The sequence below is a fragment of the Sturnira hondurensis genome, unplaced genomic scaffold, assembly GCF_014824575.4.
Source record: "Sturnira hondurensis isolate 20B ecotype Veracruz unplaced genomic scaffold, ASM1482457v3 Scaffold0008782, whole genome shotgun sequence".
Lineage (NCBI taxonomy): Eukaryota > Metazoa > Chordata > Mammalia > Chiroptera > Phyllostomidae > Sturnira > Sturnira hondurensis.
In genome coordinates this window covers 3,752,576-3,770,919 of record NW_028081413.1, presented here as the reverse complement: position 1 = coordinate 3,770,919, position 18,344 = coordinate 3,752,576, and positions in this window count along the sequence as shown.

Here is an 18,344-nt window from a genome sequence, read left to right as displayed (position 1 = left end):
TTTTCACCCCTGTCTCTATTAAGTTATTTTATCTAGTTTACCTTTAATTTAATCCATTGTAATTTTCATTTTTGAGATCTCCAATTGGTTCTTTTGCATGTCAGCATGTTTTTTTTCCCATGAGTATGCTGTTTTCCTTTATCGCTCTGAGTATATCCATTACTTTTTTTCAAGCTCTCTTCCCTTTGCTCCATTAGCTATTTGTTCTAGTGTAGGCACTTGTGTTTATTGATTCTATTGTTTTGTTTTTAAGCTCTTGGTTTTCTCAGGCCTAAGCGATTCTTGATTGTGTGAGCATCTTTGACATTGTGATTTCCTGTTAAACAGTGTCTATGTGACTCCAAGACATACTCCAGGGAGAGATGGAAGAGTCTGCTGAGAGACTATTCTGGCTGGTTCTGTGAGCCTTGAGGAGGAGTGAGGCCTGCTTCCTGGTGTTAGAGCCGGGCCTCTAGTCTTCCGAGTGTGGGTGGTTTCCATTTCTCCCAGACATTGCCCGCACCCCAGACATGGCCACGTCTCTCTGACTAGCTCACACATACCTGTCATTAATTAGAGTAAAAAAAATCTCCAATTGCAGCTGCTTGGTGCAGATTGTGGGTATTGATTCCCCTCTCACTGAGGTATCCCAGCCAACTTTCCTATTATTTCTCCTAGGTCATCTCCCTCTTCCAGTATTCAACAATGCCAATTCTGTCTGCTTGCCATCCCCCCGGGATCCCTAAGAGTTTTCTGTTTATATATTCCCCTTTCTTATTTTTAATCATCTTTGTACATGATTTCTTTATTTGTTTAGTTACTGATATCTGCCATTTTTAGAGATATTCATGTGGCTGGAAACAACTTAGCTCATGTCCAGCCCACTCTATGGAGGAGGAAGCTATCTGTTAGCTATTTGCAGGCACACATATGTACGAATCTGAGGAAGGACCAAGGAGCCCTGGACTGGCGGTTTTGATGGTTAGATGAGGGACACAGGATGATACAGAGCGTAGCCAATCCTGTAGAGCTGATGACTCACTGAAAGGAAGAGTGCAGCTAGGAAAAAGAGCGCCCAGAAGTGAGAGAGCATAGCGGTGTTCAAAAAGATGATCTGTATTGGTATGTACTGACTAATCTAGCTTCTTAAATAATATCAAGTGAAGTGGTAAACACCAGAGTTCTTGAACTAGAGATAATTAGAAAGATGAGAATTTGAGGTGGGGAGCCCCTGGGGTGGGGTGGGCTGGAATGGGAGTAAAAGACAGAAAACTGTACTTGAACAATAATTAAATAAAAAAAAGAAAGATGAGAATTTGAGAATACCCAATATTTTACTAACATTACTTGTTTGAGTTAGGGGTTTTTACTCTGTTTTCAGCCATTTGTCTGAGGATCGAGGGTCTGAAATTCTGCTGTATGCCCAGCACATTGACAACAATGTACTTTGAGGAGGCGAGAGGTTTGTTTTCCTTTGAATCAACAAATAACTAATGCTAACCTGCTAGTGAGTCTTCTCTGACTCAGTGTTTTCCTCTGCTAACCAGTAGCACTTTCTATGTTAAACATTTTTGAAAGGAGTCACCAGAGAGAGAAAAATAAACATTCACCTGCATCACATTTGGGAAAGGGTGTTATGCTCTCCTGTGAGTTTAAATACTGAAGTTATTCTTGCTCCAGGCAACCTGAAATTTCCTTTCCCACAAGCTTCACACGTGCGCTGGTTCACTTTTATTTGGTTTACCTATTCAAAAAACTGCTTACCATGGCAACCCTTGCCTGCATGACAGGCAGTTATAATTTGCTTGGAAAAACTGCAAGAAACTGTCATTTTTTATAAACTCTTTACAACAAAATATTTTCTTTTTTAGTGATTTCCAGTGACTTCACTGTTGTTGAATGGTCCTTGCAAAAGATCATTTATAAGTGAAAAAATATTAAGGAAACCGATACATTTGATCAATGTTTGTGATGGGTGGTGTTGGGATTGTTATAGCCGCTCAAATTAGGAAAATAACTGACTTCCTGTCTCCGTGGTGCTACAGAAGCAATTTTCAAATAACACTTGCTTGAACCAAGTCCTGCATTTTATAAACAGGTGCTTTGGATTGAAGTACTGTGAGGTATAAGAAGAACAGAGAGCCAAAAATAAATGCAGCCCAGTTTGAACCCTACTCCATGGCCCTGGGTATGTGTTCCATTCAGTGAAATTCAAAGATAGTTCCCAAATTCCTGCTATGGCATTGTGTGGTGGTGCTAACAATAGCAGTCAAGAGATTTTGTGTGATCACGAACAATTATTTGCATGAATACGTTCACAGATTCAGCAAATCGCCTGCCAAAAGGCAGTGAATGTCAGACAATACTACCATATTTCAAATTCAAATATTGGTATTTCTGTGATATTTATTTCTGCAGCACAAACATGTTTGGATCAATATGCTCTATGTCACTAGATTTGTAATTTGAGCACCCCCAAAGCAGTAACAAGCACAACTTTACAAAACAATTGCACACTATTATCCAAATCAGATTATAATCTGCACTTGGCATCTAGTGAGTGCAAAATGTATTATGCAAATAAACTTAGTGCTCCAGGCCCAGAGCATGAAGGGAATCAGTTTTAAGCTCAAGAAGAATCTGGCCATGGCCGAATGATGAGGGAATATATGACCCAGAGGGTTAATCATTCTTATGGTTTATAATAGATGCTTCATCCAGGTGCCCATCTTCAGCCTCACAATGCAGTATAAAAATGACTGGTGAGAAGTTCTTTTAAAGAGACCTTGAAAAAACAAGCATTTTGATACTTTCACCTTTTACATTTTGGTAAAATTTGAGATTTTCTTTGTTGTCCTTTATTTTGTAAGCTCAAGGAATCATTTTAGTAACTTTTAAGCTTAATATAAATTTAGATGACTAATTCTTAGTATATTCACATAATGCAGTCATTTTTTTACTTGTATAATATTTTGGCAAATCTTTAAAGTAGATCAGCTGCAAATATTGGGTTGAGCTTCTAAACATGCTTTTCTAGGCAAAAATATCCTGTAGGCTTACTTTATAGAAACTTTGCATCATCCTGTCCCAGATCAAAAAACTGATTGAGAATCAATTTGAGAAACAGGCTTGAATCTAAAGGAATCATAGTTTTACTGCTTCCAAGTTAGGTTTAATTCAGAACCCATGAGCAAAAATGAATTTCAGTGGATTAGAAATACGGTAAATAGTACTAGATAAGTCAGTGAATACTGTAGATGAATAAGTCAGGTAAATTACCAGGACAGGGCATTCTGATTTAAGGAGAATTGTGAAAAACGAAACAGAATAAAACTGGTGACCACAGCCAGACACAAACCAGAAGTACGAGGCTGGAAAGCATAGAGGGTGGACTTTGATATTGACTCAGGTTGAACTGAATCAATAACAGCCGATCATTTGAAGAATTGCTATGGTAACAGAAACCTGTTTGAAGCTGGACAGCACTCAAGAAAGCAGGTATAATTAACGAGCGAAACAAGGTGGTGAGTTAAGTTATAATGGGGGAAATAGAGGGATTACAGAACTGGATTCTATTGTGTAGGGGCAGGTTGGTCTGAGTTGTTGAGTGAGCTAAGTGTCTACAGGTGTTTCAAGTGCTAGGGGTTGAGCAGGTAATAAAAGTGAATTCATACTTTACCAGGTTGCTTCAAACTTTATTCTTGCGTGCAGTGTTGAGAGGGGAAGTAAAAATAACATAGCATTTTGAATGAACGTGGTGTCTTTTTCTTAGGATTCTCCAATGATGCTGCCACGCCCGTGTTTAGAAAGGGTAAATAACTATTTGAATGTTGCCGGCAGATTGAGTAAGATGAGGCCAGAAAGATGGCCCAGTGCATTCAGCTTCATGCTCAGGAGCAGCTTTTGTTGAGTGATGATGGGAGCAGGAGAGAAGCAGAGAAGTCGAGAACAGTAGTTTGCTGTGATGGGCAGCAGAAAAAATCCCTTGTAACTGAGGGACAAGATGAGGGGCTCTGTGGAGATTTGTTTGCGAGATCTATAGAATGAAAAACACAGAGCGGGTTAAAGGCAACTGTGTTTGAGCATTAGAAGGAGAGATTGCTGACTGAGCTTAGAAGAGGCCAGACTGAGCTAGTGAATGGGGCTGGGAGCCAAGGCCCTTATAGAAGGACTTTTCTTGAAAAAAAAAGAAACTTTTGCTTTGTTATGTTAAAGGAAAAAAAATCTAAATGTTTGTGGGTTTGGTGGCAGGTACATAAAGTGTGACTATAGTTGTTTCTATTTTAATGCAAGAAAAAGGCTGCTTGGGAGGGAAAAGTTGATGTAGAACATTTGAAATGAGAGAAGTTATAAAATTGTTATCTTGGTAAGCAAGGGATGAAGCTTATTATACAAAAGCTATAGGATTCCTGGACTATATTGAGAGCCCATCTGAGATTTGAGATAATAAATGCAAAGAGAAATTAATCTGCTCCACTGGGTCATTTTTCTCTAAGTACCAGCCTCTGGAGATGGGTTTGAATTTATTCCAGGCTGGGGACTCAGAGGCCCCTGCACATCCTGGGAGCACAGGCTTCATTCCTCCACTTGCCCACTGCAAACCCTTAGAAAGAGTTTCTTAATTTGTCCCTATCTTAATTTCTCCATCTGTAAAATGGAGATCATAATAGTATCTACTTTATTGGGCTGTTAGGAGGATTGAATTATTTAAAGCTGCAAAATGCTTAGAACACTCCCTGGTATGAAAAGTACTCAATTATTCTTAGCTAATAACTCCCATTATATAAAGCGAACAAAATGCTCGTGCTTTACAAGCTGTGATGGTTTCTATCTATGCAAAACAAAACAAGTAGACTTTTGAAAAGTTTAATCCACAGTAATATATAAGCAACTTTCTTGGATAAAGAATTATACATGATTTTAGGAATAATCATTTTTAAGCCAACCATTCACAGCTGTAAAATTTTCTAGTTTCTGAAACTCAACTTTTCACAAATTTTCTAAAATCAATCATCTCACAGATTAAAGCTAAGCAATAAATTCTGTTGAAAATTAGAATTCATTTCTGAATAGTGTTCCTTAAATTTTAGAGTCGGGAAGATTTCAGTTCCAAAATTTCATTCATTTGTGTTATCTGCAACTATTTTTCTTGAATCAATAATATCAACTAATGTGTAAACTTTTGAAATTGCACAAGTGAAAACAATAAATTGATATTACGCATTATTTGTATAACCATTCAAAATGCTTCCTCATTAAATACAAGCAAACACTTGGTGTTTTCTCTGTGCAGAGCCCCCTAAGAAGCACCATTGGTATGCCAGGTAGAAAAGGCAGAGCTGCTGGCTCTCCAGAAATGTATCAGTTATTATATTTAATCCTTAACATTAAAAAAGGCAAGTATACTTTGCTCATTTCATAAATGAGGAAACAAAAGATTTTAAAGTAAAAAAACAAACAGTTTGTGGAACAGCCATGACTCTTAAATGATCAGGACCCATTTGAATTTTCCCAGAGCTAATGTAAAATGTCAATTGTAAGGATTACGTTGGATACAGAAGTTAGAAAAACAAACCAACCCCCCCATTATTACTACCATCATATCACTACTCCTAGTACTGTTACTGCTATACTAATTCAGAGTGATTTCTGTTTACGTACCTTGCAAGACCTCCACTCGGGTCCAAGTACACCACATATACATGGAGAAATTAAAAGTTATGTGTATTGATCATAAAAAATAAAATACATCCAAATAATATGAGAAAACTGTCATGTGGAAACCATATAATGTTGCATGACACCTTGTACATGACGATATATATACATATACAAAAAAGTATGCCCACTCTTATACTAAGAGGTTTTTTAGCTTTTCTCCTTTCTTCTTCTCCCTTTAAAAATTGTTATTCTTTCTTTTTCTTTCTAGAATAAGAAAATTCAGAGATCAACTCTCCCTACAGCACCCTCTCACAATAAAATGTTGCCTGAAAATCCATAAATCAAACAGGCCTAAAGACCTTCGTTCTTTGATTATTTAGTTTTTGTGCTTTATTTTTTAAGATTTTATTTATTCATTTTTAGAGAGAGGGGAAGAGAAGGAGAGAACTATCAATGTGCAGTTGCCTCAGTTACTTGTACCGCGCCTGCTGCTGGGGATCTGGCCTGCAACCCAGGCATGTGCCCTGCCTAGGAATTGAACTGGTGACTCTGGTTAGCAGCCCGCACTCAGTCCACTGAGCTACACCAGCCAGGGTGTGTGTTTTATTTTTTAAACTTTGTTGGGGTACAATTGATATTCAAAAACTGCACACATTTACTATATATGGTTTGATGAGTTTGGACATACACATCTATCCTAACTACAATTAAACGAAACATATTCATCACCTAGAAAAGTTTCCTTGTGTCCTCCCTTTTTTGTGGGAAAAACACTTACCATGAGATCTACTATCTTAAAAATTTAAGATCACAATATCATATCGTTAACTATTGTCTCTGCTTGTTGAGGAAGATCTAGCAGGTTTCTGGAGCTTACTCATCTTGTGTAAACGTAACCTTACACCCACTGAGTGACTCCCTATTTCTCGCTTCCCCCATCCCCTGGCAACCACCTTCCCATTTTCTGCTTCTATGAGTTTGACTATTTTAAATAGCTCGTATGATTGGAATCGTGTCCTATTTCTCCTCCTGTAATTGACTTATTTCACTTAGCATAATGTCTTCCATGTTTATTCATCTTGTTGTAGATAGTAAAATTTCCCTTATGTTTGGCGATGAATAAATGTTACATTGCATGCATAGATCTCAATTCTAATTCATTTATCTGTTGGTGGGCATTTGGGCTGTTTTAATATCTTGGTTATTATGAGTAATGGTACAATGCACACAGGTGTGAAGGTATCTCTTCAAGATCCCAATTTCAATTCTTCTGGATATGTGCTGAGAAGTGGGATTGCTAAATCATGTGCTAATTCTACTTAAACATTTTTGAGGAACCTCCATACCGTGTTCCATCATGACCGCACTCCCACCAACAGTGTGCGAAGGTTTTGATGTCTCCACATCTTCATCAACACTTGTCTTTTGTTGGCCTTCCTGGCAGGGGTGGCAGCCTTTTGGCACCTCTGGGCCACACTGGAAGAAGGGGAGTTTCCTGGGCCACACAGTAAACACACAAACAATAGTAAAAACTGATGAGCAAAAAAACCACTTACGTAAATTTACAATTTTGTGTTGGGCCCCATTCACAGCCCTCCCGGGCCACATGCAGCCCACAGAACATGGGCTAGATAGATACCCCTGCCTGAGTGAAAGGCAACTTTCAGAACAGAATCTACTACGTGGGCAATGTGGTTTTCCTCTGGATTTGTTTGGTGTGATGGGAGAAAAGGGGCTCAGTTTAATAAAACTAAAGAATTAAAGCTAGAAAAAGTGAAACTAACTTAAATGAAAACTGGACACTTTAACAGAGTTATTCACTTAAAATCAAAGGTGATATCGATATTCCTTGCTTAGTTAGACCAGAAATAAAAATTTTATTGCAAATGAAATTGTTTGGTAGGAAAAAAATTACATTTGGGGGTTCTACTTAAGAAAAATAAAAAAAGGTGTTATAGTTAAACACGATTTATTCATGGCTTATATTGTGTATCATATATATAGAAATGATACTATCCTGTGATAATTTTGTCTGTTTTTTTTATTGTATTAGCCAATATAACAGTAGTTTAAAAGATCTTTAAGTTTTCTGCAGCATAAAAAAACCTACACATTTTAGGATTTTTAATTGACTTGTCCAAGAGTCTCTAATTTCAAAATGTTATACCTACTTTCCTAACATTTTATCTACAAGATTTCTTGCTGTTATTTTTGCAAAGTGATGTTTCATAAAACAAATGATTAATTGAAATAAAAGGCCTTGCCTTGAGATATGCCATTCAGCAATGTCTCCTATAGCAATAGCAAACTGTAAGCTGACGGATGCGTTTCAAAGCCATTAATGACCTATGGAAACCCACCAGGACTTGATAGGAGAATTCTTTCTCAGCAAAGATGTTTGGTAATGTAAGCAACAGGATTAAAAGGAATTTGACTGAACCTTAATTATGCATGGCATGAAAAATTCAACCGTAGTCACTAATACATGACTTATAAGTAGCTGTAGTTTAAAACTCAGTTGGTAAGATTTGGGGGAGATCATTTTCCCCCTATTTTCCTGTTGAGATTTGGGTAGGACACAGGAAGACACAGGAGCTACTGTTTAGAAAGTTAGTACTTCCAAACTAAGGGGGGAAGATGTTTAGCAAACAGGGAAACTACTGCACTGTTGTGGTCAGGAGTGGCTTTTTAGTTTTGATGCTGACACCTGCTTGAAAGATAATGATAACATTTTAAAATTAAGGGCACAGTCATAAATGCTTCATTAATATGTGTTGAATGATTCCAAGATGTAGTCACATCCTTTAATAACTTTTTATAATGCAAGTTATAAAATTCATTGGCAACATATTCTTAATAAATGATGCCACAATAAGCTCCTAGAATGTTGCTATAACACAGCTGTTGTTGATTAAAACAATATATGCACCTGCTTCATCCATTAATTTAGATTATTAGTACATAAAGCATGTTAAGATGACCAATGTAATTTTTTAAATAATCATTATTTGGACGAGCCTTCAGCCACAATGACCTTCCTTCACTCTCACAGCACCTGGAGGCTTTCTGTGTGGAAACAAAAGAGAAAACTTAGGTCACCGAATGTTTGAAGGTATTCCCAAATTAATAACCTATGAGTACCGGTTTCTCTTCTGCCCTGTGTGTGCTGAATCTACTACCTGAAAATAACACCAGGGGACATAAGAATGACTTTATGCCCATGATTTTGGTTTTGATTTGCTTTCTTAAGATCCAAGAGGTGCTCAAAACTGCACACTCCAATACTTCCCTGATCTCAGAGAATATTCTGCCATTTGAAGATATGTCTTCTTCTTTGATCAATTAAAGCACTGTCCTTTGTCCATATAATGCCATGTATTTTGGAACTTACCACGTAATAATGAAGTTTGTAGAATAAAAAAGCTTTATATCATATAAATTTCAGCTTTGATCTTACAGATCTCCATTCCCCATTCATTTCCATTACAATACATTTTCAAGTTATGTTTTCAACAGTATTAACATAACAAAACCTGAATAATACAGCATGAAAATAGAACATTTCCTAATAAAGTAATTAAAAATTATTGTTGATTTCTGTGTGCAGTAGTCTGCTTGGGCTGCCATAACAAAATACCATAGACTGGGTGACTTCAACAACAGAAATTTTTCTCTCGTAGTTCTCATATCTATAAAGCCCAAGATCATGTAACTGGCAAACTTGGTTTTTGGTGGGAGCTCTCCAGCTTTCAGATGGCCGCTGTATCCTCATCATGATGAAGAGAGTGTACTCTCTGGAGTCTCTTTTTATAAGAACACTCATTCTATTGGGTTAGGGACCTACCTTGATGACTTCACTTGACTAAACTACCTCCTAAAGGGCCTCTCTCCAACTACACTGCCCCAGGGTCAAGGCTTTAATGTGTGTATTTGGGGGTGGGGCACAATTCAGTCTGTAGCAGTATGGTTGTACATAGAAGCCAATAAGGCACATAAATATTTTCTAATTCCTAACATTTTAATGTGGTTATCTTGACTTCAAAGGGATTTTTAAAGCCTTTATTTATTTATTTATTTATTTATTTAAATTGTTGTTCAAGTACAGTTTTCTGTCTTTTACTCCCATCCCAGTCCACCCTCCCAGCCCTCCCCCATCCCTCCTGTATTTATTTATTTTTAGAGAGCGGGGAAGGGAGGGAGAGAAACATAGATGTGTGAGAGAAAAATAGATCAGTTGCTTGCCTCCGATCATGGACATGGCCTGTAACCTAGGCATGTGCCCTGACTGGGAATGGAACACAGTGATGTTTTCATTTGTTGGAGTGTTACAGGACAGACAGACAGGGGCCTGAACTCTGGAGGATGGTATACTAATACTGTCTGGACCCCATACTGGGCTCAATTGTCTGCCACCAATCAGAAAGTCATGTCTCAATGCCAGAGATTTTCAAAAAGGAAAGGAAATGTTTGTTTAATGCTATACATACTTAAAGTAGTGACCTAACATCTTCATTAAAATATCAAAGTCCTTTAGGATATCCACAGATGCTCACAGTGCTTCCTTCTCCCCCTGCCCTAATTCAGGGTACCATAACTCAGGAAAAAAGCACACATCCATGTTTCCAGGCTGCTGGCACTATCAGCTGTGTCGCCATCCAGGCAGGGTCTCTAATTGTTAATCCAAAGTCATGTGGCACCTTCTCACGGTCTACTGGCAAGGGTTCTTTCTACCCATTTTTCCAGGCAAAGTCTCTCCTGCTTCCCAGGCCACATGGCCAAAGGGAGCACCCCAAGGCCACGTGGTTCTCCTCTTCACCTGGCTGCAGGGGTCTCCACTCTGGCAAAGCCACGTGATTCTCCCCCAATGGCTGCCGTGTCTGGGTTTAAAATCCCCAAGCGAATCTTCCTCTATACCCCTATTTCTGACTCCTCCCACAATCAGCTACACTTGCCAGCATTCCTGTATTATTCCAAGTTTACTGAGCTGCCATCATGAGTCTGGGCAGGTATGGGCCCATGTCATGGAGCCAATCTTCTCCAAGCTTCCATGCAGGTGCTGTAACTAAGGTACCTGCCCTCCAGTTACATCTTGGGGGGAAGTGACTTCCATCTCCCTGGCTCCAAGCCTGGCCAGCTATTTAACATATCTAAGTGACCCACCAAAGGCTATAGATATGTTAAATGACCATGCCATGGATTAGCTGCAAGGCTGTGGCTGTACAAAACAGCCCTGCATGTTCCTGCTCCACGTGTCCCTTCCCCCAACTCACACCTGTGAGGGAAAGGAGTGAGGACATCTTATATGTCTCTCCAATATTTCCTAGACACCTTGAGTTCTGGACACCATTCCAAATCCGTTTTGGGGGGTTACTCCTCTTGGCTGCACCCTGTATCAGGAGAATACCCAACCCATTAAGCCACACCAGTCAGGGTTACTTCAAAGGGGCTTTTAAAAGTTTGTAATATGAAAAACACATCTTAATTAATGAAAGCAATATTTCCCTTAATTATGTAAGCATAAATCCTAAATTCAACAAAATTTTATCCTGTTCATACTTGAGCTCATACCTCATCCCAGACAGATTTACATGCTGAGAATATAATGGTGAAAAAACCAGAAGGGTTCCTGCTTTCATAGAGTTTATATCTCAGAGTGGAGAAAGCCAGTAAACTACTATATGTACGTAAATAAGAAAACAACTGATAGTGACAACTTCCATGAAGAAAAGGTGATACTATAACAGAGACAATGCTGCTGGATACTGCCCCTTGGGCCGTTTAGGGCACCTGAGCAGGTCACAATGCAATGAAGAAGAAAACATTGTGAAAAGCATCCCCAGCGCTAATCATAATAAATGAAGATGTTTGTAGGTTGCTTTCATTAACTATTAAATTAAAAGTGATTATTCACACAGAGGAAAAGCTACATCAAACATCAACACACTCTTTTGTGTAAAATTGGAAATTCAGAAATTCCTCATGGTTTTCTGTCACAGTAATCCTAAACATAAAAGTTACTTGAAAAAAAGTTCTGGTTAAACTGCTCTTTCCTGCCACCACTGCTATCTTGTGGGTGGACCAAGGAGAGAACCAGTTCTTCTCTTCATGGACCTAGATTACCGTGTTTTTAATCAGTGTACCCACATAACTGTCTACAACTGTAAAAATTTGGAGACTGTTTGGAAAAGAGTTTAATGCACAGATTCATTCAAACAAGAGATCACCAATATTTTACAATTTGCCTTCCTCTGTAAACGAAGATGAGATTGAGCTTTTGACTCAATCTCACATCTTCCTCCTGTTGGAAGGGATCGTTAGTGTTCGGCCATTTTCATTTAAAATGTCTAGCAGGTGAATTAAATTCTAGGATGGGTTTGTGACAGCACATAAGAAAGGGAAAACTTTAATAATCAAATCTGGACTTGATTTGTGTGGTTAAAATAACTGAATCCCACTGCCTTTGGTAAGTGCCTGAGAGCAGAAACCTCGGAAACCCTCTCCAGATGCCCTGGGCTGAATATGGCCAGGTGATTATGAGTTACAGATGTTTTACATTTGCTAATAAAAAGGTGAAAATCGCCCTAGTTGGTATTATTCTCATTGGAGGCATTTAAAGCACCAGTAAAGGATTAAAATTAATTAAGCCCTGAGTAAATAAAAAGGGTAAAGACTGGAAACATGCGCTATGTTAACGTGGACACACTTGCATATTATAGTGCAAAGAGAGAAAATTCAGTGCATTCACAGAAAATTCACATCAGGAAATACATGCAATGAAAATCCAGGTCGATATTGAAGCAAAGGGATCCAGATGACCAACTTATTTGCCTCTCCAAGAAAATAAAAATAGGGATGACTCACCCTTTGCTATATTTGTACTCTCTTATAGCTTCTAGCTCAAGCTCTGTGAGTCTTCAGAAACTTGGGTTTTTATAAAGCAGGCAAAGCAAAGGTGAGGGTACAACTCTCCCTCAAGCAGCACTTATTCTTTGGAAAGACAAAAAAGTTTCTGCGTAGCCCTGCATGCTTACTGTTACTATATTTCCCAAATTGAATCCTTAGAATCGTGTTAAGAAATCATGATTTCAAAACAGGAGAGCTAAAAACAAAACAAAACAAAACAAAACAAAAACCAGGAGAGCTAAGATTGCTTTTCCTACCATCTTTATTAGTGCAAAGGAAAATATGCTTCACACTATCATTCTCCCCAGAAAGTATTTCTGATAAAATTACCCCCTCATTCATTTGCTACGTAACAGGAGGCTGGAGTGGGGAGCTTATATGAAATAGTGAATTGGAGTATTGACACCCAAGGTTGAAATGAACTCAGTGCCATATAAATTGAGGTGAAATCTATTTAAACTCTTCTGAAGTATTATTTTGAGGTGGGTAGAATCACCATTATTTTTAACTTACTTTTAGTCATTTTTTCATCTTAAAATGGCTGCATGTCCTAAACAGCCTTCCTTTCCCTGCTTTACTTGTAAACTCATAAAAGCTTCTTATTCCTACCAGACAAGGTTGCAACTTACTAGTACTTCTTGGCAATCTTGCTTCCCCAAATTTTCTAGATTCATCTGCCTCTTGAATCTCAACTGCCTCTTCCTTTTCCTCATCTCTCTGCATGGTGACACTTGTGTTTTTCTAACTATGTGCTTTCATACCAATTCACCTCTACAAATGCTGTATCCCCTGCCTGCCATGTTCTTTCTTTTCCCTTCCATGTTATCCAAAGTGCATCTCTGGCCATTTAAATACTCTATGTCTTCCAGACCCAGATCAAGTGTCTCCTCTTCTTTGATATATGGTTGATTCTCCTAACAAGAAATAGCCATTTCTATCATGTACCCTAATTACAAAGAGCACCATGTGATTTACCCTAGAGTTATTTGTGCACATGTTTTCCTCCCTTAAGGACCACATAATCCTCTTTGTAACTGACTTAGCGTCTATGACCGTACCTAGCATGCAGTAGGTAGCTGATATTCATTGATTTACATTGGCTTTGAGAATACTAATGATTTCTTTTGGCATTTATCTTGATCTAGAAAGCAGTGGTGACCACACAGCTGGGACACAATAGCACTGTTCAGAGAAAGGAAATTTACACAGCAGCCAATCAATTCTTTAATTAATCACAGGTTAGAACAAGCTTGTTCTTGTCTTGCTGGAGAATCATGACAGAGCAGGTCGAGTTTGGAGCTCTTGAAAAGAAGCCTTGAAGACACTCAGAGCATGCCCATAATGAAATGGCTCCCTCTGTAGAGTAAGCAGGGCTGCTTTGCTCAGTCATCAATCAACCACCACAGCTACTTGTTAATTAATGGAGCTGAGTTTCTTCCCTGATGGGAACAACATTTGGTTACATTTCTGAAAGGAGAATTGATTTTGATTGACTCAGACCCTCTGTTTGCCATGTCACAAACAAGTAGTTGGATGACTAATTGAGTGACTGGCCTCTCTTTGGATAGCTCTGGCCCCTTCGCCTAAGCTACGTCATTAGTCAAGTGCCTATGCTGAGAAGAAAATCTTTCTCCGAGTTGATAGAGCTGTAGATATGGTATGAGGCAGAGTAGTTTAGTAAAAGAACACTGGTCCAGAAGTTGGGAGCATGGGTTCCAGTACTAGACTAGCCCAAGATTTAACTTGGGACCTCTGATAGTAGGTTTTAATGAGCTTTGTCTTCAGACACACTAGTGGATTCTAACTCAACTGCTTACTAACTCTCATAGCTCCTGCAGGTGATCTCCTTCTGTGAGCCTTATTGCCTTCATTTCTGATAGGGGTGAGGAAAATTCTTTGGGAAACCAATTAAGCTTTTATTGAGATGTCAGGAAAAAGTCTACCATAGTGACCAGGACAAAAACAATAAATGTTTTTAAATTTTATTTATTTCCTTTTAGAGAGAAGGGAGGGAGAAAGAGAGGGAGAAACATCAATGGGCAAGGGATACAGTGATCAGTTGCCTCTCACCTGCCCCCAACTGGGGACCTGGCCCACAACCCAGGAGTGTGCCCTGACTGGGAATTGAATCAGTGACCTTTTAGTCTGCAGGCCAGCACTCAATCCACTGAGCCACATCAGCCAGGGTGAACAATAAATTTTGGCCTACCTAAGTGTTCCATGTTTATTTTTACACTACACACCCAGTATTTCTTTATCTGCTCATGTAGGAATAATATCCTGCCTTTCCCAGAGTGGGCTGAATTGAGCAAGTGGGACTTACACTAAGCAGCCGCATCTTCTTGAGAGGGCTTCCTTAAGTATAATTGGATGAAAAATGCACAGGCACCAGAAAAACAGGACCAAGCACTGACCTTGGTTGTTTAAGCAGAGGAACAAATTGCTGAAGCATAAAATACCCCAGGAGTGGGTCTCAGCAGGGCTGGTGTGATGGGAGGAAGATTAGGAACAGCTCACATAATAGTGAAGGATTTATATGACCATTTTCCTCAGTTACCCATATCCTAAAGGATACACATTGGTTAAAGACCACATCAAACTCAGTGAACTAAGATATTTCACAAAATGCAGTGAGTGATGAACAGTACTTTCCTCTCGCTGAGGAAATCTTCTGAAAGGGTCATTGATCACCTCATCCACAAAATGGGAATAACTGCTTAACAGATGCTTGCCTCCAATGGCTGTTACTGTGATCCCTGTACATTTTGCAAAGATATTAAAAAGCGGTTACAAATAAAATCTCCAGATTTATATTTTAAAGGTTTTAATTCAGTGTGAGGCTTCCTGGTGATTTCTAAATTCCCACATGTGGCTGACACTTGATAAATATACCCCATTCCAGATAAAAACCAAATTTCTGTGAAAACAAATTTCTGTACTAAATTCATCTGTAAATCTACTTTGCCAATTAATATTTACATTAAACTTCCTTGATTAGAAACCAATTAACTTTAAATAAGAAGGTAGCTTTGATTCACAAAGTCATGTTTCAAGGCAGACTGCTGTTAAAGTTATTAATGAACTTCAGTTTTTAGAAAGACATAAGCTACAACAAGGAGCCCATGCAAGCCTGTAGTTCCAGCAGAGATATTAAGCATTCATTCAATTTTCCACATTCTTTTTTTTCTTTTTCACAAAACGTGCAAGTGAGTTAACATACGCTGACTGTTTCTCAGTAATTATAGACGATGGAAGAATGTCACCCTTATCCAGTGTATCAAGTCTCTTTAATCACTATCTTTAGCTAGTTTCTGTATTTAAATACTTGGGGGGAAATCTTTGGAGGGGAATTCAAACTAACAACCACTGGTTCCATCATCGACTGGGGCCTTAATCACCAATAGCACAGCCATTTAAATTAGCCTCCTGTGGATGATTAGACAATGTGGCTGGTGAACCAGTGTGAGGCACCTGTGTAAAATGGGCAGTAAAAGCCATGGAAAGGCTCACTCCCAATTAATAAATAAGCCAACAAACCGATGACAACCGCATCTGTACCTTGGAAGACTGATTTCTCCTTATTGTCAATGGTTAGTTTCCCTTTGAAACAGCTAGTCTTAGTTCTCATTGTAGAAAGTGATTCTACAAGGAAAGACAGTAGATTAGTCCATCCATTTTTTCATGTCCCCTCATTCCTTGTAGGAAAAACAAAAATTTGTTTGAAGAAGTTAGTATGCTCTTGTACTGTTTTTCAAAGTAGAATCTGTCACCCATTGACAAGTTGTGAAGTCTGCTTAATGGTGCTCTGGTCTGAATGTATCTGCCCAAAATTCATATATTAAAATCCTGACCACCACTTAGGATAGTACTGGGAGGGTGGAGCCCTCATGAATGGGAAGATTGCCTTGTACAAGAGGCTCCAGAGACATCCCCAGCTCTTTCCATGTCAATACATGAGAAGGAACTGGCTGTGAGCAGGAAGAGAGCCCTCACTTGACCATACTGATCCCTTGATCTTGAACTTTCCAGCTTCCAGAACTATGAGTAACAAATTTCTAGTGTCTATAAGCTTCCTGGTCTGTGGTATTTCATCATAGCAGCTCAAATGGGCTAAGATGATGGATTGTGACAATCACATAACATTTTGTTCTTGTGAATTCCATTAAAAACACCTGAAAGCTGCTGAATTATTCACATGTTGGATTAAATATTAGCATTAAGGCAGTACATTTTTGGCCAGGTAAACCTCTATCATGCCAGATTATTAAGAGGTAATTCAAAGGCAATAGGTCACATGCTCATGTATGTGTGTATACATACGCACACATGTGCATACATGTACACAAATGTGTGTGCATAGGTAGATGTACATATACATATGTGTGTATACATATATACACACACACATAAAAGGCACACTTACAATAGCTCTTGAAATGATCAGTTACCTTCGGAGGCAGTCTGATCCTTATCATACAACAAGCCCTTCTTACAGATACCTAGGGTTTAGCATGTTTCCAACTATAAAATGGAGCTGTAATTTCCTGTTTGCAAAAAAAAAAACAAACAAAAGACAAAAAAATGTTAAGTAGAAGGAAGATCCAGGTTTTGTGTGACTAAAACATTTATACTTGCCATGTCCTCTTTAAGGAAAGATATCAATCTACTAATACAAAATTAGGTTTAAAAGAAAATATTTATAGGGAACAGAAAAAGAAGTTATAACAAATTCCTAGAGGCTAGAGTTGTAGATCTCTTTCCTTTGAGATCCCTCTGGGCAATTTACCAGAGATGCTTACAAAGAAAGCCTTCCTCATTTCCTGGTTCACTTTACAATTCCCAACATTCACAGGGACCCTAAAGCTCCCAGCTCATGTAGAAGTAGATCATGTTAAATATTTGTCTGCCAAAAAAACCAAAGTAATGAACATAAGGGAGCACACCGGTTACTCAAAGACCAGGAACTCATAGCTGGGGCTGCAGTATCACTGTGCTTAGAGAGTAAGGCTTTGGTTGTTAATACACAGGGATGGAGATTGGCTCTCCACTTCCTAACCTGCCAAGGTGAGCAATTTACAAAGTAACTTAATCTCTCCACACCTCAGTTACCTCCATTTGCAAAACAAAGGGATTGCTATTATCTGCTTTAATGAGCTATGAATGACACTATACATGAGAAACTTCTGGGCACATAGTATGTGCTCAATGGACATTTACATTGTTTCTTAGAAACCTGTAGGCAGGATTGAAATAGATTATTTGGATTCTAAGGCCCACTCTTAATCTTTCTGTCTTTCTTCAGGTCTGATGGGATAGTGTCTACTCCCTAGGGAAAGGCATTATAATATGAATAATACACTTTTTGGAAGAAAGGTAGATAGATAGATAGATAGATAATAGTAGTGGACAGATATAGATAAATTATAACAATATTGAAAACCACTAAAGAGAGCATATTAATAAGATGAACATATTTTAACACTGCAGCTAAATGTCCAGTGTCAAAATTTTCATGTGTATAAAAACTGCATTCATTGGGAGGGCACTGAAGTGATGCAATGGGAGAGGAGAGAAGAGCACTGTAAATAACAAATAGTCTATAAGACATAGTCCTCGGAATAAAATAGTTTTTTAAAAATTTAGCCTTATTACATGTATGTAAATAAATGATAAATTACTAGCAATTACCATGTTGATTACCTGTAAATGAATTAACACTGAGTGGTTTTTAGTACCAATCAAATTTCCTAACTGGGTTGAAATATATTTTAAATGATGATTTGCTTAGAAAGTATTTGCAA